Raw genomic sequence first — 27,226 nt, 5'->3', positions numbered from 1 at the left:
TAAGCTTATGGCCCTTTGTTTTATGATTATTGCCTGTTTTTACATTTATTTTTCTTTTAAACTTATTTTGTTAGTTTTGAGAGCTGGAGGAACTATCTCTTCATATTACTTGTGCTAGTGGTATGTTTAAGAACCTTGTAGATCACTGTGTATGGGAGTGAGGGCTTTAGAACCAGGAAGATGCAGATTAAAATTCTAGCCATGCCATTTATGGCGATATTAAGTTACTTATTCTTGGTGTGTCACAGTTTTATCTTTTAATATAACGATAACTTGTACTGTTGTGAGGTTCTGGGATATATATTATACATATGAATGTATATATTATATCTGCGGGCATTCATATAGATATAAATATATAAATAAAACAAGGTTGGTTCTCTCCAGGAGGTTATTTTCAAGGACAAACTGAAAAATAAATTGTTCCTTAAGTTGTCCAATGGAAGGCTGCTCTGGATGATGTACAGAGGGTATCCTAACCCTGATGGTGGTAGAGGAGCAATGGTGAGGATGATCACTCATCCTTTCCAGGTGAGGATGCACCTGATCAGATAAGTGAAATGACCTGTCAGAGATAGCAGCAAGAACAAAGGTGTTACCAGCATGCACTTGGGGGACCAGGTGAGCAGTGAAACTAGGAAGGACTCAGGGACCAGGCCATGGAAGCCTCTTATGCCCTCCATGCTCTCTGTGCTTCCACTAAGAGTAGGGAATTTATCCTTGTAGTAAAGGGGAACACTGGATGTTTTTAAGCTGAGAGTACCACAGTCAGCTTTGTGTTTCAGAAAATCTGGAAGCCTTGAGAAAGATGGTTAAAGAGGCTGTGGTAGATTGTATAAATGGCTGCAGCAATGTCAGACATTCCACATGCTCTTCTTACAATATGAGATTGACACTCCTGTCGTGGAGGAGTATCTGGGCAGACTTACTGTGCTGCCCGACGTCCAAGCCAGATCACAGGAGGGAAGACAGCTTCTGCCTAGCTCTCTTGGTACGCTTGCTCTTGGAACTCAGCCACCACACCATGAGGATGCCCAAGCATTTACAGAGAGGCCCACAAGGAGAGGAATTCAGGACCCCGGCTGACACGGCTGAGCTCCCAGCAGACAATCTGCACCAACTTTCCAGCCATGTGAGTGTGCCATCTTGGAAGTGGACTTCCCAGTCCCCAGCTGAGCCATCCCATCTACTACCACGTGGAACAGAGAAGGGCTGATCCTGCCGAGACTTGCCAGATTCCACACTCAAGGGCAAGATAAAGGATTGCTATTGTTTTAAGACCCTACGTTTTGTGATGGTTTGCTACAGGGCAATAGATAACTGATACCAGGGAAGAGAATAAAAGCAGGGGCAAATATTAGGGAGCATAACTGTTCAGGCAAGAGATGATGAGGGCCTTAGCTAAAGCGCTAATTAATTAATTAATTAATTAAACAGATAATTACGACATGCCAGCCACTGTGCTATGTTATGAGAATACAATATGAACTGGGTGGACAAGGCCCCTTCACTGGAGAAGTTGGCTGGTTAGTGGGCGGTGAGGATGTGGTGTAGAAAGGATCCACTGAGCTATTTTATCATATTTACCTATGGATGTATACTCTCCACATCCAACATTAAGAGGAAATTCTTAAACCTAGAAAAATGCATTATTACGGGGATAAAGGTTTTGGCATCCAATGGCATGAAAATGACTTTGGCTTTTCTTTCTAAGCCTCATTGACCATGTTAGGAAGTGGGGTTTTTTTTTTTTGTCTTTGTCTCCATCAGAGAAACTTGCCACGGGGGCACTTTTCTTGCTCCTCTGTCATTAGGTGATTTTTAGTTCAAAGCACAAAGAAGCACTCGCTATTTGCATCAGTGCTTGTTACATTTTTTTCAGAGGTGGAGAGTGGGAGGATTACCACAGTATTCTTTTCAAGTGCTCTCAGTCCCTGATCAAAGGAAGGGTTTTAGTCTTAGTCTGTCTCAGATTCAATATAAGACTATTCTTGGTTTGGGGTTTTGAGTAAATCAGTTTTGTTTGAACAGGAGAGAGAAAGGGCACAAACCCATGCATTGTAGACCACAAAGTCCTACACAAATACCAATTATTTTTATTATTTTAAAATGGAATTTGGGGTGTTGTGGTAGTCAGAGAATTAAGCATTAACTAGGACATTTCATTTAAAAATAATTATTCATTTAATAATTTGTACCTTTACAAAGAACAGCCACAGACTCTCTCCATCTTATTTTTGCCACAGTGTATGGCCCATTCTTTCTTTTCCTCTTTTATGACAATAATGAAGAGTCATGCCCTGACTTGGCTCCCCAGCCAGTACAACCTGGCTTTGGTTGTCATCACTCTGCTGGGAATGACTTTTTGAGTCATCAGTGATTTTTTTTGTTGCCAAATTGTTTGAACTCTTCTTGGTGTTCAACTGGCCTAAACTCTTTGCAGCATTTGGCACTATTGACTATTATCCAATTCTCAAAACTCTGGTCTCCTCTGGCTTCTGTGTTAACATGCTTGGTTCTTACGTCTCTGACTGCTTCTTCTGCCTCTATTACTGGCTTTTCTTTCTACCTCTTTCTTCTTCTTAAATGTTGATGTTCCCTAGGGTTTAGTTCTTAAATCCTCTCCAATCTCCAGAGACATTGTCATCTATTTCCAAGACTCCCATCCATCCAATAGCCATCTACATTCTAATGAGTCTCAAAAACCATGTCTACTGCCCTTGGAGCACATATACTTAGGAATTTTTGAGGATACAAAAATGAACACGCCATAGTCTCGCACAGCAAGGAGCTTACAGTGAGTAAGGTGGATGGAATGTGTCCATACAGCTTCGAGAGCTGTGCCTTTTCAGTTTGGACTTCCCCATTAGGTCTGGCATATAGCAGCTTCTCAAGGTAATATGACCAAAAGTGACCACTTCCACTGCATCTAAAGGACACTGAAACTGGAAGGGTTTAAGACTGACACAAAGCAGGCCTCTCTGTTTTATTTGAAGCTGGAGAGAAGCCTGCTGGTCTGTAAGTAGGGATGTATCAGGTGGCGTTCCTTTGTTGTAAGCAATGAAAATGGACTCCAGCTAGTTTAAACAAAGAAAAAGGAGCTTATGGAAAGGATGGGCGATACTTCTTGGAACTGAAGAAAGAATTGAATAACCAGGCATCCTGAAGGAAAGGTGCCAATGTCACTCTGGAAATCTGAGTGATAGAAAAACACAGACCCTCATGGCCCAAACCTGGGCTCAGAGGTAGCTCCACCCAGAACTCCCAAGTAAATGAAACTCTTCAGGCTTAGACCACAGTCTCCCACCACAATGAAAACAGTTGGATTAGGAAAGCACAGTACCTGGCTCATAGGAGGCATTAAAGGAAATTTTTTTGAATGAAGAAATAAATGAATCAGGTCATTAGCTAGATTAGATGACATCTACCATCTCTACCAATAGTACTAGAATTCTTCCCCAGGCCAAGGTGAAATTTTCTGGGCACTTTAATCTGGCTGGTGTAATAAATAAAATATATTTCTTTTGGGAAGGCAGGAATACTGTGTGTAACTGTCTAGTTGGAATTCAAACATCACCCTGGTCATCCCCAAACCAGATGAAAATAAACCCAGAAGAAGCATCTGCACATCACGCTGTTGATTTTTTTTTTCACTGATAGGAGTATTATGGGATGTTGAGGGATGCCAGAGAGGATGCAATAATGTTCCTCTGGATATAGAACACTTGAGATTTGACAGTTTCACATTTTTCTTGATTTCTGTTAAGGCAGGATCCTGACAGAGCTATATTTTGCCACACACTTTTGCTGTTTTCTTGTAAATGGCAGTGAACGAAAGAGGGGAAATAGGGACACCGTATTAATCAACTCGGTTACAATTTTATAGCACTCTGACCAGAAGGCCACACTGAACTATCAGTGTCTGTCAGAAAAGCACATGACTCAAATTAAAGACTGTAGAAATTCAACAGGTAGACAGAGGCCGGCTTCTGTCGAGCAGCCACTCTGCCCTTAAGCCTGTCTGGGCAGCATTTGCTACTCAGGACATGAAATGGACACCTCTCTGGATCCACTGGAACATTTTCATGTCTTGAGCCTTGTTTTGGGGGTTCTTGTTTTTGTTTTTTGTTTTTTTGGCTGCGCCCAACATCTAGGCACCAATTTTTCTACTCTTTCTGCAGAACAAACCAGCCCAAAACTTAGTGGCTTAAAACCATAATTTATTTCACTCTTACAGTTCTGTGGATGGACTGGGCTCAGAGGTTCTGCTGAACTGGGTGGTTCTCACTTGTGGTCTCTCAAGCAGTTGCAGTCAGCTATTGGGCGGGGCTGGAGTCTTCTGAAGGTTCAACTGGGACGCATGCCTAAGACGATTTCTTCACTCATGTGTTTGGTGCCTCAGTTGGATTCCTGGGCAAGGTGCTGGCTTGGGCACCTCTCTCTTTTCACATGGCCTCTCCAAATGGTTAGCTTGGGCTTCCTCGTGGCATGGCAGTTTTACAGCAATGCCAGCTTTCTAAGATCTCTGGATGGAAGACATAAAGCTGCTTCTTCTTCTTCTTTTTTTTTTTAAATTTACCAGGCATATCAGAATATTTATGGAATTCTTTTTATTTATTTATTTATTTTTGGCTGCGTTGGGTCTTCGTTGCTGCGTGTGGGCTTTCTCTAGTTGCAGTGAGCGGGGGCTACTCTTCGTTGTGGTGCGTGGGCTTCTCATTGCGGTGGCTCCTCTTGTTGCGGAGCATGCGCTCTAGGCGAGTGGGCTTCAGTAGTTGTGGCTCGCAGGCTCTAGAGTGCAGGCTCAGTAGTTGTGACGCACAGGCTTAGCTGCTCCGTGGCATGTGGGATCTTCCTGGACCAGGGCTCAAACCCGTGTTCCCCTGCATTGGCAGGTGGATTCTGAGCCACTGTGCCACCAAGGAAGTCCCCATAAAGCTTCTTATGTCTCTGCCTCAGAAGTCACACAAAGTCATTTTTACCACATTCTATTGGTCAAAATTAAGATGCAGGGCCCACTGAGATTCAAGGGGAGTGGATTCCATAAGGTTGTGAATACTGGGAGGTTTGCATTATTCTGAAGCTATTTTTGGAGCCAGGTTAGGACGAGCCTCTTGCCATATATGCTGCCTCTGTAGAAGCTGTGCATGGTCTTGCTTCACATGCTCCATGCTTTACCCACTCTGGAGTCCTTTCACCTCCTCCAAGTTGCACTGTTCCCTTGATCCACAGGCACCTATCTGCCTCCCCAGCCACACTGCTTTCCCATCCCTGCCCCTTGGCTTAGTTAACTGTTGGTTGCTTATTCCCAGATCTCAAATACACGACACTCTTTCAGGGAAGAAGTTCTTGCCTGCCCGGGCTCAGCCGCCAGCTCTTCTCCTAAAAACTCTCAAAGAAATGAGTTCCTTCCTTTCATGGCACCACTTGTGGTTTGTTCTCACATCAGCCACAAGATAATTTGATGAATGGATGCCTCCCCTGCAAGACTGAGCTTAAGAGGACAGCCACCATATTCTGTGTATCTTTAAAAAAAATCCATATCATGTTCCCTACACTTAGCACATAGCTCAAAAACCTTTGTTAAACGAGTAAATGAGCCTGGCTTTTTGGACTGCTATGCTCTTTTTTTTTTTATTAGTTTCTGCTTTATAACAAAGTGAATCAGTCATACATATACATCTGTTCCCACATCCCTTCCCTCTTGCGTCTCCCTCCCTCCTGCTATGCTCTTTTTGGGGAGCTTCTCTTTCAAGATCATTTCCTTATCTTATTGGGAACAAACTTTCTGATGGAGAAGACAGCTGGTTGAACGCAGAGGATCAGGAGCTTTTTAAGGGGATGAGAAAAGAGAGCAGCCTGGTAGGATTTCCAGAGATGTCGCCTTTTTACCAGGATATGGGGGGTGGGGTGGGGTGAATCTGACTCCATAAGGATGACGTGTATTTTGGTGATGAGACCGATTAGTGAGTTCTTGCCTGAGCCAAGAACTGAGAACTGTCGTCCCATTTGGTGCCTGCAGCAGGGGATTGGGCTGACTGTGCCGAGCACGCAGGAAAGAGGCAGTGGGTGTTGGCAGCTGGCAGGTGGGATATTTAAGCAGCAGCAAAGCTGGTACAAGTCTGGTAAGACCTGCACGTAGATTCACAGAATGCGCATGGAGGCTCAAACAGCTGAAAAGCGGCTCTAGCCACTGGCAATGATCTAAAAGCTAGGAAGCTTTCTGGAGGGAGCACAGGAGGTCACCTGAGCATCTGGTCCACCAGCCTCCTTTATTAACCAAGTGGTATATAACTGGAGCCTCTATTCTGTTTCACCCCTTTGCTGTGCGTGCTGCATGGTTCTGACAGCCAGAGTCTCTGGTTGTTTATGCCCTTGTGCCGTCCTCACTACTTCCCACGAAATGTGAATAGAGGCGCCCCACCTTCAACCCCCAGCTCCACCCACCCACGCTGACTTCCCTAGAGAATTTGGGTTGGGGAATGGTGGGAAACGACAGCTTGGGACAGGAAACAACTTAATAATGGATATCAGATATTGCTGTTCCTAAAATTTATTGACCAGCCCTGGCCACAGGAAGTCCCTTAAAAGCTATATTTTTCCTTGGTTTGGGCTGAATGTTATTTTGTGGAGGCCCAATCCTCCTTAGAGCAAAGACCCAGTAATACCTTTTGCAGCTGCCTCAGCCCCCAGTAAAACTCTGTGAGCCTGCCAAGTGAAAACTGCAAGTCTCTCAACAGTAAAAATATTATAATTAACAAAAATCTTCGCCCAAATGCCTTCATCAAAGAAGACACCTTTCACTAAGGAAGAGGGACGTCAACTCTGTGCTTCTGCCCCTTCCATGTAGAGCTTCCCTTGCACAACCAAAGCCGCCTGTAAAGGGCACCAGGGCTAAGTCTATATGCTTTGATGGGCTGCCAACCCTCTGTTAGGAACTGTGTTGCCTGCTGGGTATAGAGCAGTGAAAAAACACTCATGGTTGTTATTCTCCCCAGGTTTATTCCTTATAATCCTGTCCTTCCTCCCATGGTTTTCTCTCTTTGAGCACAGACAAGGCTTTGGGTAGGGCTGAGAGCTTGCTGATGCGTGAGGTGATAATTAGCCAAGACCAACATTTACCTCTGATCGAAGGAACTGAAGTGTCTCCCTTGACCGAGAAGAAAGTAGGCTTTCGGGCATTACAGTGACTGCCTGCCTTGGAGTGACCATCCCCAGCCCTTCCCACAAGGCCTCGTGTGCTCCACTGGCACGTGGAGCAGGCTGCCGAGAACCACCCTCACTTTCCTCCTCCCTCCGTGCCCTGCTTCTGCTGCTCCAGCTGATGGGCACCTCCGCCCCTGTAGTTGGCCTGGAGTCATCTCATCTTCCCCGTAACTTTCCCTTACATCCCTTGACGGTATGATCGCCTCCTTGTCGTGCTCCTGCTCAGCCTTGCAGACTGTCATGCGTGCACATGTCCACCTGGCCTCGGTGAGCTCCACGGAGGGTAGAGTTTCTTGCGTCTCTGTGTCCTGCGCTTGCAGCATCATGCCTGGCGTAGTAGGTGCTCAACAAACACCTGGGGACTAAACTGGGCTTTTAATGCTCGGTCTTTGTGTTGTCAAGTGGGACAGAGGCTGTCCCTCCGCCAAAAGCCAGTCTTGTTTATTGCCCTGCCCCACTGTAAAGCATGGGTTATCAGGGATTTTAAAAACAGCATCCTGATCTGACCTGCAGCTCTGTGGCAGTGAGTAGGCTGGGTTTGAATAGGGTGATAGCTTTATCTCAAGTCATTGTGTGCATATTTTTAAAAATTAATTCATAATAAATCAACAAGTATTGATTGAATTATTAGCTGCCTAGGACAGCTAAGTGCCATTTAGGCTACAAAAGAAGGCTACTGAAATGTAGCCTGGCCTCCAAGAGGGGTGGCCTGGCTGCGAGGGCAAGGCCCTGACTTATTAGGTATAGGGACACTTTGAAGCATCACAAGGAGAGTCAGGGGCTTTAACTGTCAGAGGCAGTTATGAGCCCCTACCCGCTTCTGTTTACAGCCCTGATAGATTTCACAAGAGTTTCTCTCTTTTCTAAATGTAAACAGTTAAAAATTTTTTTTCCTCTTACAGAAAATGTCAAAGCTATGAATTTTTGTTTAAGAAAGGTCCAACTCGGCCTTCCCTGGTGGCGCAGTGGTTGAGAGTCCACCTGCCGATGCAGAGGACACGGGTTTGTGCCCCGGTCCGGGAGGATCCCACATGCTGCAGAGCGGCTGGGCCCGTGAGCCATGGCCGCTGAGCCTGCGCATCCGGAGCCTGTGCTCCGCAACAGGAGAGGCCACAACAGGGAGAGGCCCGCGTACCGCCAAAAAAAAAAAAAAGAAAGGTCCAACTCTCACACAAAATTTAATTCTGGAACTTCATCAGTATGCTGCTTGTTTTATAGGAATGCACACATTTTTTCATGCAAAAGTAAAATAGATGGAATTTTTTTTACTTCATTGTTATTTTGTTTTGTTTATTTACCAGCCTTGTTTAATGATAAATAGCATATTGTTTTATCATTGCCCATACAGACATTCCTAGCTGCTTCACATGATGGTGGGAACCATAAAGTGACCCTGTAAACTTAAACCATGCAGAGTGATCTTAATAACCAAAGGGAAAATTTCGATTGTTCAATGGCCTTTAAATTTTTTGTCAAAACATTAAAAGCATTCTTGCTGTCAGTTACAAATGTGTAGGAAAATTTTAAAAATAGGAAAAACTATATTTCTTCGGTAAAGTAATTGAAAACATTGAGAATGAAAACGTCTTATTTCTCCGTAAGATAAATTATCAAGAGTAGTTTGAATAGTGCTCAACTTCTCTTTGTTTAATTTATGATACAGAGTGAGCGTTTTGGTGAACTGTCATACTCCCTTCTGAATCTGAATCAGCTTTTCAACATTTCATTCTGTGTGCTTTCAGAGTCTTCAGATATCTCTGAGCGTTCCTTTCACATGAAGTCTCTTGTAAGCATCACTTCCTCTGGGACATGATCTTGTTTTTCTAAAATCCTTCCTCATTTATGTCGATACATTTGCCTTCACTAACTTCTTTTGGCTTCAAGTCTGGGGTCTCTGAGGCAACGTCAACATTCCCATGGTTTTCTATAATGCCATTAACATTAGAATCAAATTTCACCTCCAGTGGTATCTCTTTTTGTTTCTTTGCTGCACTCTGATCTTTGTTAGCTAGTTCCCTCTTCCACTTATCCATTTTTATAATATGTCACACAGGTTTATCACCGGTAGATAAAGAAGCAACACGAGTACACACTTTGCTGTCTGTGTGGGAACTGAATGACAGATTGTTATTCATTGTTATTCAGATTGTACAGTGACCAATCACCAACAGACTTTGAAAGAAAGGATGTGGTTGTTCATTGATCATGAGATTTGTGGACTAAAGAGCTAGCAGTAAAGTTTGAACTTTATGCATTTACTCAGTTAATATACTGCAGTCACAAGGTTGATTCTATATAATGTTGGCTTTTGTGGACTGGGAGCTAAGCACGATTCAAAATCTGAGAAAAAGCTGTCTTGATTTTTTTTTTAATAGAGTAGTTTTTTTTAATTTGTTAATTTTATTTACTTATTTTTTGGCTGCATTGAATCTTCGTTGCCACATGCGGGCTTTCTCTAGTTGCGGTGAGTGGGGGCTACTCTTTGTTGCGGGTGCATGGGCTTCTCGTTGTGGTGGCTTCTCTTGTTGCAGAGCACAGGCTCTAGGTGTGCGGGCTTCAGTAGTTGTGGTACACGGGCTTAGTTGCTCTGCAGTATGTGGGATCTTCTCGGACCAGGGCTCAAACCCATGTCCCCTGAATTGGCAGGTGGATTCTTAACCACTGTGCCACCAGGGAAGTCCCTGTCTTGAATTTTAGAGTGAGTTCCTGTTTTGATAAGTATATACAACCTATTTTGTAATTTAGGAACTGCCTGGCAATTGTTCAATGTGCATTCTTGCCTACCCTTCCCCATAAGTCTGGAGGCAATGTCCCAAGCTTTAACTTTTTCCCAAAGTGCTTGCTTGCTCATCTTTGCTTTGGATGGTTGAAGCCAAGAAAGATTTAGAGATTCTTTTTCTGATCTTGTTTGTCTTAGCCCTGAATTATCTTATCTATAAAGCACCACCTATTGGGTTTAGGGTATTAGCTTTACATTCATTCATTCAGTTATTTATCAAAGATATATCAGGCAGGACTTCCCTGGTGGCTCAGTGGTTAAGAATCTGCCTGCCAATGCAGGGGACACGGGTTCGAGCCCTGGTCCGGGAAGATCCCACATGCCATGGAGCAACTAAGCCTGTGCGCCACAACTACTGAGCCCACGCGCCACAACTACTGAAGCCCGTGCACGTAGAGCCCATGCTCCATAACAAGAGAAGCCACCGCAATGAGAAGCCCACACACCGCAATGAAGAGTAGCCCCCGCTCGCCGCAACTAGAGAAAGCCTGTGCACAGCAACGATGACCCAAGGCAGCCAAAAATAAATAAATAAATAAATTTATTTTTTTTAAAAAAAGTTATATCAGGCACCTTCTCTGGCATAAGCACTGTTGAACAAACAGAAATGAATTTAACATGGGTACTGCCTATTACAATGTAGTAGAAAGTTTTACAATTGTAAATTACATTTATCTGCATCATTTGCAGATTCACTAAAATTTATTTGTAACCCCCAAATGGATACTCTCTGTACTTTCTGGTCATTCACAGACATGTGCAGAACAGTGAGAAATTCAAGTCGTCCAACATGCACATTTCCAGTTGAAGTCAACAAGGCCACTGTCTGCCTTGTTCCAGCTTCATAGAGAGATGACCAGATGATAGATATGGTAGGGAGCGGCACACTGTGGTGTAAGAACCTCCAGCTCTGAGGCCAGTTGGGTAGGGCTTTGAATCCCAACTCTGGCACCTGTATGTGGAGTGGACTCAGATACATCATTTAGCACTCTGAACCTCATTTTCTCTTCAGGAAAATAAGGACAACAGAATCTACCAGAATGTATTGTTTGGAGGATTTAAGATTATAACCCATGGGAGACATGTATCTATATATATACATATTTCCTCTAGGAGCAATGATTCAGCATATGATACTTTAGTGTTCCTGGCAACTTTATAGAACATAAGTACCAGGAAGAATGACAATTGACTGTACATCTTAACATGTAAATTGTATGTTAAGATTATTATTAACTTTGCAGTCTTTTTCTTTTTTTTTTTTTTTTTTTTTTTTTTTCCGTACGCGGGCCTCTCACTGTTGTGGCCTCTCCCGTTGCGGAGCACAGGCTCCGGTTGCGCAGGCTCAGCGGCCATGGCTCACGGGCCCAGCCGCTCCGCGGCATATGGGATCCTCCCAGACCGGGGCACGAACCCGCATCCCCTGCATCGGCAGGCGGACTCTCAACCACTGCGCCACCAGGGAGGCCCGCAGTCTTTTTCTTACTCTACTTTTGTCAGGCTGTTGGGGAAATGGGTTCCTATGATAAAAAGTATCTGAATTTCTATTGCTATAACAAAGAAGGCTTAGAATATTCAAATATATTTGCATAAATACTAGTTTACTTACTTTAACAATATTTTAATCTAAATAGGTTACTAGTTTAAATGTATTTCAAATTTCACTTATGTGACTAAAATTGTACGCATGGTTGATGTAAGGAAGGAAAATTCATAGTCCTGGGATTCCTTATGGCCAGTGGGGATAGATAGTTCTACAGCCATTCCTTGTTCATGCATAGATTATTTTTCTTCCCTTTTAGAGTCTGATATTATCGTTTCATTCACCTGCCATCTTCTTTATTATTAAAACTTCCAAACATACAGAAACATTGAATGAATCATATGGTGAATACCTGTACACCCACCACTTAGATTCAATGACTGTTAGCATTTTGTCATATTTTCTTATTTATATATGTGTGTGAATATATACATATAATTTTTCCAGAATCATTTATAAGTTGTAGAGATGACATTTTGTCCCAAATTATTTCATCACATATGTCCTAGGAATAAGAATATTCCCCTATAAATGATAACATCATGAGTAAATCTGTGAATTTTATAATACTTCTCTGATATGATCTAATATCCAATCCATATTCAGATTTCCCCACTTTTCTCCCTACATATGTTTTATAGTTTTTTTGAACTGAAATTCAGTCAAGAGTTATGATTTGCAATTTTTAATTTTGTCTCTTTGTTCTCCTTAATTTAGAATAGACCCTAAATTTTCCCTCCATGACATCAATTTTTTCAAAAGTTAGAGTCTATAATTATTTATACATTGTAAATTACAGTTAAATAATTATGTGAGTTTGAGTCCTAGCTCTAGCTGATGAAATTTGAGGTCAAATAACCATTAAGAGCTTTAGTGTATGTTTCTATATTAAAGAAATTAGAAAAGATTAAAAAAGATAATGCATATGAAATTGCTTTATAAATTATAAAGGCTATATAATCTGTTTTTTTTTTTTTTTTTTTTTTTTTGCCGTACGCGGGCCTCTCACTGTTGTGGCCTCTCCCGTTGCGGAGCACAGGCTCCGGACGCGCAGGCCCAGCGGCCATGGCTCACGGGCCCAGCCGCTCCGCGGCATGTGGGATCCTCCTGGACCGGGGCACGAACCCGTGTCCCCTGCATCGGCAGGCGGACTCTCAACCATTGCGCCACCAGGGAAGCCCAATCTGTTATTTTTAATACCATTATTTAAAAGTTATTTTGAAAGCCATAACATTACCATTCTATTATATGATGGTTATAATAAATTAAGTTTAAATTATAAGTTAAAACAATTGGGTCAATGAGCTGTTTTCAATTTTTAAAAAATGAACAAACTCTATATTCAGTGAAACTCAACTTTGAACCCTTCTATTTTAGCCAGATGAGCACAAAGAGAAGATATTGATGTGCATTTTCTACTACCACTGAGATTAAAAATGACTGATGAGTTTGCTGACCATGGGCTCCCAGAGAGCCTTCCAGAGACAACATTCCTGCTGGATGCTGTATGATAAATTCCCAGCTCTGGCCTCCTTGCCAAGATCCCTGTGGCTGGGCTCAGGCCCCAGTTTAAACTCTTACAGGACTTTTGCTTTCACCCAAGGTGGAGTGACAGTCATGGAATTTACCATCCTGCCAGAAACAACCAAAAAACCCAGACAAAATATATAAAACAGTGTTTTTTCTTGTTTGTTTTTGTTTTGTTTTTTAAAGAATAGTGATTCCTGAGAGACAAGAAACAAATGAAGGGAGCCCGACACTGCCTCAGCTTACTGTCTTGAGTTTCCAGACTGTGACACAAGGAGTGAGACCCCAGGAGGAACCCAGCAGTCTCCCTGGATTGAAAAGATGGGGCTGGGATTCCAGGGAGACCAAGGTGACTAGAGTTCATAGGGCAGAGTACCAAAAGGGAGAGAGCTGCATGAAGAGATGACCCTGGAGATCTGCAGGAATGCCCTCAAGTGTTAGCAGAGTGCTGATGAGCACATGCATAAAAGGATAATTGAAAGGATCACAAAACAGTACCCAGAGCTCACCTGGGGTCAGGAATAGTTCTGTTTCCACCAACCAGACTGGAAAATTTTGATATTCATGGGAAATAGGGTAGAATACTCAGGAAGGTCTTGCTGTAATAGTGGGGGATAATAACCCTGTCCTGGACCTGCCTAACAAATCATAAAAGCAAGACCTCAAAAGATCAAACTATTCCCAAGTAACTTAACTGTATCTCAGAGTAAAGCTCAAAAATAGTTATAGGAATACAGAAACATCCAGCATCCAACAAGGTGAAATTTACTTAGTCTGCTGCCATGCAATAAAAGATTAGCAAGCATACAAAGAAGCAGGAGAACATGGTCTGTAAGGAGGAGACTAAAACAATCCAGAACTGACACAGGTGTTAGAATTAACAGACAAGGACATTCAAATAGATTTTATAACTATATTCCATATGTTCAAGAAATTAAGTAGAGTCATGGAATATATGTATGTGTGACATTTATATACCTCTCCCAGTCAGAGTTGTAGAGATGAAAACTGTAATGTCTGAGATGAAAAAAAGCATACATGGAATGGGTTTAGCAGAAATTTAGACATAGCAGAAGAAATGTTTTGTGAAGTTGAAGACATAGCAATAGAAACTATCTAAAATGAATTACATAGTAAAAAGAAAATTAAGGAAAAAAAAGTGAAAAGAGTATGAGTGAGTTGTGGAATGACTTCAAACAGCATGATATACATGTAATTGGAGTCCCTGGAGGAGAGGAGGGGAAGGGTATAAAAATTCAGAGGAAAAAAATCACCAAACAAATTTCCAATTTGATGAAAACTGTAAGCATACAGGTCTAAGAAGCTCAATGAACTCCAAGCACAAGAAACATAAAAAACACTACACTGTGACACAGTGTAAGCAAATTGCTCAAACCACTGATGAAGAGAAAATGTTCAAAGCAGTCAAAGAAAAAGGACATGCTCTGTATAGAGAAATAAAGATAAGAGTGACATTTGATTTCTCATCAGACACAATGCAAGTGAGAGGATGATGGGGAACACTTTCAAAGTACTGAAAGAAAAGTTTGTCCACTTACAATTCTATACCCAGTGAAAATCTTTCAAAACCAAAGTGAAATAAATGTACTTTCAGAGAAATACACAAGCTGAAAGCATTCATTACCAGCACATTCCCACTACAAGAAATATTAAGGGAAGTCTTCAGGCAGAAGGAAAATCAGACTAGACTGAAATATGAATTGACACAAGGAATGGAGAGCAACAGAAGTGGTTACTACAAGAATTTTTTCTTATTATTTAAATCTCCTTAAAAGAGAATTGACTGTTTAAACCAAAATATTAATAATATATTTGGGGGCTTATTATATATATATATATAAATATATATATATAAAATGTGTGACAACAATGGCACAAAGATCAGAGGGGAGAAATGGAAGTATATTTTTGTAAGGTGCTTATATTGTTTGTAAAATAGTACAATGTCCTTTAAGGTAAACTGATACATTTAGAAACAAAGCATTAAAATAATAAAACAGAGTTATAGCTTATGAGCAAATATAGGAGATACAATGGAAAAATAAAAATACTAAGCTAATCCAAAAGAAGGCAGAAAAAGAGAGTGTCACAAAGAACAGAAGTTACAAATAGAAAACAAATGGCAAGGTGATAGACTTAAGTGTACCATACCAGCAGTCACATTAAACATGAATCTTGGTGAATGTACACGGGCCTTTGATAAAAAATGTGTATTCTGCTGATGTTGGGTGGAGTGTTCTGTATATGTCAGTGACATCCTGCTGGATGATTGTGTTACTTAATTCTTCTGTATTCTTGCTGATTTTCTATCTAGTAATGTTATCAATGGCTGAGAGTGGGGTAGTGAAGTCTCCAACAATAATTGTGAATTACTCTATTTCTCTGTTCAGCTCTATCCATTTTGATTCATATATTTTGAGGCTCTGTTGTTTGGTGTGTCCACATTTAGGATTGTTGTGACTTCCTGGTGGATTGGTCCTTTTATCATTATGTGATTATGTATGTATCTCTCAGTGGATAATGGGGCGTTAGTGTCTTATTGCCAGCCTTCTGAGAGACTTGTTAATGATCCTCACTCCGGGACCTTGACCCTGTCTTTCTATGATCTGGTCCTCAAGTACTCTAAAGTTTGCCATCATTTACTCGTGAAACCGTACACCGTTACTTAATCTCCTTAAGCCTCAGATTTCTCATGTGTCCACCAAGGTAGTCCAGTGGATGACTTTTAAGGTTTTTTCCCTCTAAAAATCTTTGTATCCCAATGATTATGGGTGGAGAAAAAGAAAGATAATAGGAAAAACCTGTGTCCTGAAGCGCTGTACCTCACTCCCAAATATGCTGTAGTCTGCTCTGCCAAACCCAAAACAGATTTTACCAGCTTCCTACACCCCCTTGACTTTCAGAGCTGTGCGTATTTTTAGAGAAATACAATCCATGTGTTTCTTTAAATTAACTTACACTTAACTTGACAAAATATTGTTTTCTCAAAGATTTCTGATGTCTTGTAAACATTTTCTGCCTTCTTTTATTTATTTGTTTGTTTGTTTGTTTATTGTTCCCACATCCCTTCCCTCTTGCATCTGTCTCCCTTCTGCCTTCTTTATAAGCTCTTTCTTCTTTAGCGCACATTTGTATTTGCCCCAGTAAAAGCCTGAGATCCCACACCTGGGGGGAAAAAAGTCCTTGAGTTCATTTAAACTCCTAAACCTGCAAGGTTGGATTGGATCCATCAGATCTTGTCTTCCCAGTGTTTCCTAACAGGAGTGTGTGACACTTTTTCTATCAAAGTGAGGCTCACCAGCTCCTGATCCAGCCCTAACTGGGGCAGGATGCACAAGCCGGGTGCTGGTGCTACCGCAGAGTTGTTTTCTCGGTAGATGAGTTCCATATTCCTCCACGTCCTGTCCCGAGGCTGGGCTGCTGCCTCCGTTACCCTGCCTGGCGTTTCTGACGCTTGGAGCCCTGCCCCAGGCACCTGACAGGGGTGCTGCACAACCTCTCCTGTAAGTGCCTGGGTGCATCCTCCTCCAGTGGACAGCTAGACTCCTGATGATCCAGCTAAGAATGTTGCATGCCGAGTCAGACCCGGGCTCTTAACTGCACAGATCTTAGATTCCCTCACATGGCTGCTTCCCCAGGAGACTCACCTGTTTCCAGGGATGCCAGGTAAGAGGTGATTCTAGTTTCTCCCATATTACAACATCCAGCTACTATTCTTTTGGAAGCTCTGACACACTCTGGGAAGGAGTCAATCCATTAAATCCTTCTCTTCTGATTCTTCCATTCCACATTTCTGGGAACTTTAAATTGTTGATTCTGTTTTCCAAAATCCACAAGCTCTTCCCAGCTAGATATGCCCCTCAGGGGGTGACAGTGGTGAGATGAATCTCCTCTTCCCTCCCTCCTCTGGTTAAATGTCCCTGGATTGGATGCAGATAAGGCTAGAGAGACAGGCAAAAGCTGCTATTAGAGAAATGGTTCTCACACTTTGTACCAGAATCCTCTGGAAAACTTGTCAAAACTCAGATTGCTGGGTCCCATCCCAGAGTGTCTGATTTAGTAGGTCTGGGATGAGGCCTGGGATTTTATATTTTTAGCAAGTTGCCATGTGATGCTGATGCTTGTGTTCTGGGGACCACATTTTGAGAACACCACCATATTTAAGCAAGGTACGTGAGAGCAGGAATAAGGGAAAGGCTTTGGAAAGACTGAAGCCATGATTGCTGAGCCTGCCCATAAGAGGCCCTTGGAGCACTTCCATGGGCAGGTACTGGGCCTTAAAACAGGTCCTACTAAGCTGGCTTCCCTCACCCTTCTGACCTTGCTCTTAGCTGAAGTGAAGGCAGAGAAAGATGATGTGATCTACGCTGTTGCCACCTCCCACCACCAGTCATCCCTCCCAGCCCTTCTCTGGGGCTCCCGTGCCTCCTGAGGCAGCCAAGGAATGCATGGAGCTGAGCGATGGGGATGATGATCTACTTGGGGGAAATTATAAAAAGAAAACCAAGAGCTGACCAAATGGCAAGATTTAGTCTGTTCTTTCTTTCCTCCCTCCCTCTCTCCCTCCCACCTTCCCTCCCTTCCTTCCTTCTTTCCTCCCTTCCTCTCTCCCTACCTTTTTTTTTTTTTTAAGAGGTGACATTCGAACTGGGTCTTTTTAAAAATTAATTAATTATTTTATTTATTTTGGGCTGTGCTGAATTTTTGTTGCTGTCCGTGGGCTTTCTCTAGTTGCGGCGAGCGGGGTCTACTCTTCATTGTGGTGCATGGGCTTCTCGTTGCGGTGGCTTCTCTTGTTGTGGCTCACAGGCTCTAGAGTGCAAGCTCAGTAGTTGTGGCACAGGGGCTTAGTTGCTCCGTGGCATGTGGGATCTTCCCGGACCAGGGATCAAACCTGTGTCCCCAGCATTGGCAGGCAGATTCTTAACCACTGCGCCACCAGGGAAGCCCCCTCCCTTCTTTTTTTAGTTTGTTGTATTTTTCAAGCACTCTTAGAGGTATCTTTTATGCAGGTGCATTTACAGTGTATTCCATACACCCCAGTGTGATGAACACATCCTTTCACTTAACACCATCCTTATTCACATGTACACCTAGTATTCTTAGCATCATCTTTTATACATGTGTCTGTTTATCTTAATGGCTTTATTGAAATATATTTGATATACAAAAAGTGCTACGCAATTTGCTAAGTTAGGACACGTGCATATAATCGTGAAACCTTCACCACAGTCAAGGTAATAAACATACCCGTCATTTATCTCCTCCAAGAATTTCCTCATGCCTCTGTATGTGTGTGTGTGTGTGTGTGTGTATTGTAAGAACACAAAGTTAAACTTATAGAAAAGAGACGGGGAGCGGATCATGGGGAATTGCCATTCGATGGGTGTAGAGTTTCAGCTACGCAAGATGAATACGGCCTAGAGATGTTCTGTTCATGGTGCCTGTCGTTAACAGTATGGTATTGTATGCACACTTAGAAATTTGTTAAGAGGGTAGATCCTTTTTTCTCTTTGAACTTCACATTCCCCCTTTTGTGCTTTCAAGTGGGCCCATGGTGGGCTCAGCACCTCTCCCTGTCCTGGGGAGTGATCTGCGCTGGTGTCCTTGCTACCCGTGTCGCCTTCTGTGCAGACAGATGTGGTCCCGCTGCCATTTAGCCCGTGCCTCGTGCACCTGGGCAGAAGACTGGCCATGCTAATAAAGAATTACAATTTACATGAAAATGACACGGAGAAACCTGAAGAGACTGATAGGGTTTGCCCACAGCCAAATCCTTTCTGCCTGAGTACATTCGATTTGAATTCCTCTAGAAACACGGGCTCCACAGTGCTTGGCAATATTGAAAAGGTCAGCGGAGGCAATGTCAGACATGGTCTGTGGTTGCTCTGCAAGTGCTCGCTGGCGATGCATCACAATATATTACAGTCGCCACCGCCATCCTGCACGCCGAGGGGCTCTCTCCATTTAGCTGGTAGCTACAGATTTTTTTCTTTCTTTTTCTTTCCCACCTTTTTTCCTTCTCCTCCTGAATATGCTATACAGCCAGCTAATAAGTTTTTCTAAGACACAGTGAGGATAAATGTTTTGATCTGGCTTCCGCACGCGGCCCTCCTTGGAGCATTTGCACATTAAATATAAATCGCAGTAACTCCAAGGGCTTAGATGTCTGCACACAGTGCTCACCTTGGAGAGATTTTGGCTTAACACAAACCTAGTGATCTGCTGCCCTGTTTGCCTCAGGCGTTGCTGTGTGGAGGGGCTGTTCTTCAGGCTTTAAAGAAGCGTATCTGTGACTCTTATGGAAGTAAACAGGAGATTTGTAGTCAAGAGACTGAGGTGTCGCAGGTTGCGTTCTCTGGGAGGAGATGCTGGGACAAAGTTTGGGGTGTAAGACATTTATTAGGGATCCCTTATGAAAGGAAGGGACTGGGAAAGAAGTGGAACTATGGAGCAGCCCCCATAAATCTTTGGCCAAAGCGGCCGCTACTCTGAAATCTGCTGTCCGCCAGCGTCCTAGGTCAGATGGAAATGTCTGAGCCTTTATACTCTCACTGCATTCAGGATCAGAATGTGGGCTGCCTCTGTGGTGTGACCAGGGGCACATGGCTTTCTGCAGCTCACCTGAAGTGCTGACAGTTGGAAGCTGTGTGCTGACCATTCTCCCTGCTGCAGGATAGCAAGCGGAATCCAGGTAGTAACAGTGTCCACTACAGAGGTTCAGATTCTATGTTTCTGGACCAGCTACTGTGTGAACTTGAAGGGCTTTGCCCTCATGATCTAATCACTTCCCAAAGGCCCCACCTCCAGATACCATCACAGCATTTGGGTTTAGGTTTCAACATTCGGGGGGCACAAACATTCACTCTATAGCACTCCCCTTAATCAGGCCTGGATTTTTTAGGTGGCCAGTCTTCAAAAAGAACAAAAAAAGACTGATCTTTGTCCATCTCAGTTCCCCTAAACTATTTCAATCTGTCTGTGCAATGAGATCTATAGAAATGCACCAAGAATGGAATTAGCCTAACTTGACAGAGTGTAATTCAGACCTCAGAGCAGGAGGAAAAGAGGTTCTTCAAACAAAACTGGCTGGTGGCACTAATTCAGTGTTACCCATAGGCACAGGCTGCCAAAACTAACCACTTACGTTAGTCCTGACCACTTCCAGCTTCTTCTGGACACTGAGGTCAGCAGATTAAATCCTCTGCCCTTCAGCTGTCAGGATTCGGGAGTTGCCTGCAGGTTTGGCCTTTAGTGGCTTTGTGTATCTCCCTTAAATTTTGTTGCCTTCTCAGCTATGGATTTGAGTGATGAGTTTCTCTTATGAAGTCAGGGCATATACCTTATTACAAGGACTTCAGACCTGGTATTCAATTTGTCAACCCAAATGATACAGCCCCTGAACCTGTTTAGAAAATATTTTACAGAAATTAAATTACACTCTTGCCATCTTCTTCCCAGTCTCTAGGGGAAATAAAACCAACCTGGTTTAGCAGTCTTTGTGTGTTCATTTTTGGTTGCCCTACCCAATGCTGAAATAGGCTCCAGCTGGGAAGCTGCACTCATTCAGTGAGAACTTATTGTTTATTTCATTTTATTTATTTTTTTTGCTGTCTTTATTATTGTATGGTAAACATTCTTCTCCCAGCATTGCTCTAAGCCTGGAGAATGCACCATTTAAGTTTCAGAGTCACACCTGTTTTCTATTAGTTGTTGTCCATTATTTTAATTCTCTGCCTATTGTGTGTGTTCTGAAAATGTAAGTAAATCAATGTCTTCATTCAAAAATGAGACCCTGAGTAGCATTTCACGAGTAAAATTTGTATTATCTGTATCAAATGTAATGAAGACTTCCAGTGAATAACTCTTGATTATCAGGTGCACACATCCTAGGAATCCAAGAAGTGAAATAATTAGGAGCAAGAAGAAGGTTTCCAAACCACAGATTTCACAGAGCAACCATGCTAAGTGATTGGGTAAAAGAATAAGGATTCTTCAAAAGTGCTCTCTGGAGAGTGAATGTGAATGATGCATTTAATGGAAAATAATCAGAAAACATGCTTTTGACAGAAAAAGAGCAAAGGAAAGGAGAGAAGAAGGGAAGGGATCAAGAGACCCTGGTTCTATCCCATCTCTGTGAGTAACCAGCATGATGGAGTGAGCCACTGCCCCTGCTGGAACCCTTCCAGTCCCTGTTTCTTTTTCTGTAAAAATGAAAGATAAAAGAAAACATCTGCAAGAAACGTCAAACCATTGAAGAGAGTAATAGCATTCATGTGATCCCCCATACATCTATATTGGTGCGATGTTTATTTTGTTAAATTAGATATTTGAACTAAGTGGTGTCTATTTGACAAACAGCTAGTTTTTGGGGTTTTTTTTTCTAAAAAAATGTTAGAATCCATTGACGTAAACAGCAAGCAGTCATGTAGTTCTTCTCAACTGGGCTCCTCACTGGAACCACAGAACACAGAAGCTGATTTGTGTGACTATTTTTTCTCAATTCTTCCAAGAGCAGAATATGACTAGTACCTTTCTAGATGACCAGAGTTTAATTTGTTACATGCAGTTGATGCCTTAGGGCATTAGGGATTAATTCTCTCTTGGAGCACCGGCTGAGAATTCTACTAGTTCTTCAGACAATGTTAGAATATACTTTCGAAGTACTTAACCTTTTTTGAGTATATAGACAAGGGCTTCTCAAACATTTTTATAGTCAGGGCACACATAGAAAGGGATGATTTTGCATGGCACACTGTGGGAAATAGAGTACATTGCCTGTGACCAGAGGCTGTGGACCTAGGAGCAACATGGATCCCAGGCTGTGCCTGGCTGCCCAGGGGACCTAAGGGATCAATATTTTGGTGCATCAACCCTTATGCAGGATGCCAGGTGCTCAGGCACATAGGCAAGGAAGCTCTGTTGTAGACTGAAAGTGGGTGCAGCACACACTGAAAGAGAAAGTCTAGGTTTTCCTGGAAAACATGGGTGGAATGGTCAGGAAATTTACATTTGAGCCATGGATATGCTGTGATCTCTTTACAGGGCTCTGTTTTGGGGTACTTTAAAAAAAATATATTTATTTATTTATTTGGCTGAACTCTTAGTTGCAGCATGTGGGATCTTAGTTCCCTACCAGGGATCAAACCTGGGCCCCCTGCATTGGGAGGGCAGAGCCTTAACCACTGGACCACCAGGGAAGTCTGCTTTGGGGCACTTTGATTTGCTCCTACTACAGGTAAAATGTCCCCCAAAGACCCTGCTGAATATTGTCTACTTGGACCTTGTTCTGCTCTAACAGAATAGGTTAGAAGACCTGTCTGCCACCTGGGGCCTCACAGGATTAGTTGCTGCTTTTCCCAGAGAGTGCGGTCCTGGGTGTAAAATCTACTGCCAATATTTTCTCTATGCACATGCATTGGGAGCAATGTCACACACCAGTTGCTGGCAGAACCAAGACTAGAACCAGCTTTTCTGACTTTTCATACAGGGCTCTTTCCACTATATCACACCATCTGTTTAAAAGATGCTTCCAGGATGATACATTCATACCAAGAAGTAGGATGGTGGACATGAACAGTCTTAAAGGTGTGTGTGCCTCTGTGTGTGTGTGTGTGTGTATGACTGTGTAATCATAGTGGTGGATTCCATTGAATGCTGAATGTTAAAAAAGGAAAAAGGTACTCTTTAACATGCATGCAAGTCCTGACTATTCTTTCCTCCCCAGTCCTGGTCCACACTGTGGTAGACTGAATCATTGTTCACCATTATTCACCTCTCCTTGTAGTAGAATTATACATTCATGATCTTTGCCATTTGCCTTTGCAGCAGCTCCACTAGAGAGAGGGTGGAATATTTCTCCCTGCACTGTTAATGTTAGGTTTGGCCAAGTGACTTGCCTAGGCTAATGGAATGGACAATGGGCCAGTTCCAGGCCAAGGCCTTAAGAACCTTGCTTGTTTCTACCCATTCTCTGTGCTCTGGTGACATGCATTGGAAGCATTTCCCATAAGTAGCTGCTGCCCTTTCAGCTTGGATCCCAGAAAGAACACACATTGAGTAGATGTCAGCCCAACCTGTAGCTTGCGACAGAGCTGTCTGGTTGAGCCTAGCTTAAGTCAGAAAATTCATTGTCAACCCACAGAACCCTTAGTGTGAGAATAAATGTTTATTGTTGTAAGGTACTGAGTTTGGGGTTGACTTATTATGCAGCTTTATCGCAGCAATAGCTGACTCATGCAAACATGGTACCACATTTGATGTTTGCCAAATGCTTTATTTGGGGATATAAAGAAGAAAAATTTTAGATTTTCAATGTAGACTAACATTTTGTCTGTATATCTTAAAGACAAAGGAAATGTGCCTCTCTCATGGTCATAAAACAACACTGTATTTTTGATATTCTATAACATGTTTCTTGGTATAAGAGGAGAGGGGATGTTAGGGAATTGCAGACAGCCTTCCCAGGTGGGCCTTTACATAGCAAGGGATTTTGGGGCACAAAGGAAAAAAAAGTTGATTTGTGGGAAGTCTGTTCTGTTCTCTCTTTAACTGCATGGGGATCATGTTGAGAAATGTGGCTATGGAATGCTTGCCACCAAATGCTGGACCCAGAAACCTATACTTTTTAGGCTGAGGAAGGTTTGGTCAGAGTTCTGGGCCTACAAAAAGCCTCTGATTGATTCTTCCATTATCTACTTCACTGATTCATTCCCTTTAAGCCGTAACATGATAGACTCGCCCACATTCTAAACATGACCCTCTAGACGCCAGTGTTCACTGCTAGTTACTGTCCCAGCCTCCCTCTTTTTTAGGGTCAGACGTCTAGCAACAGTAGTTTGGACCTGCTGCCTCTGCTTCCTCCCCTGCTATTCACTTTTCAGCCCATTGTGGTAAAACCTCGATCTTCCCTTTCCCCCCACCAGTGACCCCTGTATTTCCCAGTGTTCTTGCCTTTCACATGACTAGTCCTCTGGGGGATTTAAAACTGTTTGTCATGACTTCCTTTTTTATTTTTTATTTTTATTTTTTGCCAGTGATTCTTTGTCAATTTGGGGTCACAGGTATCTTTGAATGTCTGATGAAATTTATCGATCCTTTCTCCATAAAAAGGTTCCTATTGACACACAAAAATTTGAACCTTTTTTTCCAGTGGAAATGTTCATGATTAAGAGTCTTTTTGATCTTCTGTGACAAGTAACAACTGCCTATATTTATTCTGTATCTCCTTCACGGGCCCTCTTCCATGCATAGGTCCTCAGTATGGCTTTTTTCAGGGATCAGCCCATTTCCATCTTTTCTCATTCTACCTGTGTGACTCCCTCCTCCACTCTCAGGTCCTATATGCTGAAACTCCCCCAATATACATTTGTTTTAATTCCTTAAAGGGTGGCCCTTCATCTCCTTGGTGTCTCTCTGTGATACTGTGATTTATACTGAGAAATATATAATTGGTCTTCATCCATAGTTTCTGGCACAGAGCTCCTAAAATTCTTGGAATTTCCTGTGATGAGAGAGATAAAGGTATCTTTTGTTATGTTAAGGAGGTGACTTTTAGACCACACCTAATGATGGGGGCCGGTTGCCAGGGGAACCAAGCAGGTGTTTAGGAGGTTGGAACACCTTCTAAACAGGGAGAGGAAGGGGAGAGGGGCTGGAGGTTGAATTGATCATCAATGGCCAATGATTTAATCAATGTTGCCTATGTAATGAAGCCTCCATAAAAACCCAAAAAGATGGGGTTCAGAGAACTTCCTGGTTGGTGAACACATGAAGTTTCCAGGAGAGTAGTAGTGTGGTCAAAAAGGATGGAAGCCCTGTGTCCCTTCCCACAGACCTTGCCCTGTGCATCTCTTCCAACTGTCTGTTGCTGAGTTATATCCTTTCATAATAAACCTGTAATCTAATAATTTAAATATTTCTCTGAATTCTGTGAGCTGCTCTAGCAAATTAATCAAACTTAAGGAGGAGGTCGTGGGAACCTTTATAGCCGGTTGGTCAGAAGCACAGGTGATGCCCTGAGCTTGCGACTGGCATCTGAGGTGGGAGGGGGTTGGGGGACAGTCTTACAGGACTGAGACCTTAAGCTGTGGAATCTGATGCTCTCTCTGGGTAGATAGTGTCAAATTGAGTTGAACTGTAAGACACCCAGCTGGTGTCAGAGACTTGCTTGGATGTATGGGGAAAACACCCACACATTGGAATTGGTGACCAGAGTCTTACTCTCCATCCTGTGTGAGTCTCCTTCTATTATCTGAGGCTACCTACTTCTTGGTCTTTCCCTTGCCTGTCTGGATTGTTCTCTGTCAGCACTGAACAGTCAGTTATTCTCTACCATGATCCACGAATATAATCTCTTTGCCCTCGTGCTTCCTAGTTCTTCCACGTCACCTCCCAGACTAATTTTAACTAGTTCTTTAAGGATTCAAACCTACCTCCTGACCTCTCTAAGGAGGAAACCTGAGTGCTGTGCCCAGTCTGGGGAAGTTCCTCTTCCTACGTTCTCAAGTTTTCTGTGCATACCTCTCATTACGCACTCGTAATGAGCTGAATGGTGAATGGGTGGTGAGGAAGGAGATTCAGCATGCCCAGATGTTATATCTGTCTCCCTCAATGGGCAGTGAGCTCTTTGAGGATAGCTGCCTATGCCTTTTTTTTTTTTTTTTTAACCTTTGTAACCTCAGTTGTGAGTTAAGTGAAACTGAGTCATGGATATACCATTGGTACTACTAGGGCAAACCTCATCTGATGCCACCACTCCCAGTGGACTTTCCAGCTGCATGAGTTGACAAACATTCTCTTCATGCTTGAGCAATGTTTTGTGTGAATTGCAACTGGGAGCATCCTAGCTGATGTGGTATTTCAGCACCATCCTGCTGCCATCTGAACCCCACCCCTTCTAACCTGAGTTGGATTTGGTCTCCCTTACCTTAAGAGTGAGAGGTTTAGGGTTATTATGGTTTGGTGGGCTGATGGCTAGAAAGGTCACATTCCATATCTGAAAATGGAAGTTCTCTAAATGTACGGCTTTTTTGCTGACGGATGTTATAAATTATCTTATTCCCTCCTCCCCATCCCTGCCCCAAATTTAAGCAAAACATTTAAGCAGATGATCCTTTTTTTTTTTTTTTTTTTTTTTTTTTTCTTTTTGCGGTATGCGGGCCTCTCACTGTTGTGGCCTCTCCCGTTGCGGAGCACAGGCTCCGGATGCGCAGGCCCAGCGGCCATGGCTCACGGGCCCAGCCGCTCCGCGGCATATGGGATCCTCCCAGACCGGGGCACGAACCCGTATCCCCTGCATCGGCAGGCGGACTCTCAACCACTGCGCCACCAGGGAGGCCCCAGATGATCCTTTTGAGGAAAACAGTATAACCATTAATTAAAGAATACATAAAAGTTCTAAATAGACATGTAAGGCAAGAAAAAGGTTGGATATTTATCTTAAAATTATTTAGAAAGAAAGAGAATAATGGAGTCATTTTGACAACCGAGGGCTCATTCTGGCAAGCTATGGGTGAGTCCATGGGAGAGATAAGGACTGGTTCCAGTATGTTCCTCATCCTAATGTTCCACTAGCCTCGGTGGCTTAGGAGATGCTACATCCCCTGCTGGGCTTTATTTTCTTCTTCTATGAAATGAAGGAAGAGAAGTTGATGATCTCCCAGGTCCTTCCTGGCCCTAAACATCCATGATGTATGGTAGTTTGAATTCAATTGATTTCTTTTCCAGACTCTTCGGTGTATGCCGGCTCAGCCCCGGTGCTCCCTGCTTAGCCTTTCTGACAGTGATAAGTTGCAAAGTCATATAGAAGGGAGTTTTCTGTCTTCAATTCGGGAGACATATCTAGCTCTATTACTTGGGCTAACTAAATTCAACTCACATTTGATTCAATGTTGACTGAATAGTTACTTCAGCCAAATTACAAAGTTGTCTCATGGTTTCCCTTGTGAACCTTGGGAAGCCTGATGATTTTCCACTCTCTCTCCTTCCATCAACAAACGTTTATTGATTGTCTGCAATATCTGTAGCCTAGATATTGAGCGCTAGAGATAAATCAAATGGGACCTCGGTCTTTTGAGGATGTACCAAATAGTGCTTTAAATGAAACAGACTTACCTGGGTTAGATTCCTGCCTCTCCTATTTGCTAACT

Source organism: Mesoplodon mirus (assembly GCF_964341445.2).
Source record: "Mesoplodon mirus genome assembly, chromosome: 15".
Lineage (NCBI taxonomy): Eukaryota > Metazoa > Chordata > Mammalia > Artiodactyla > Ziphiidae > Mesoplodon > Mesoplodon mirus.
The sequence above is the reverse complement of the archived record's forward strand: the minus strand, read 5'-3'. Positions refer to the sequence as shown.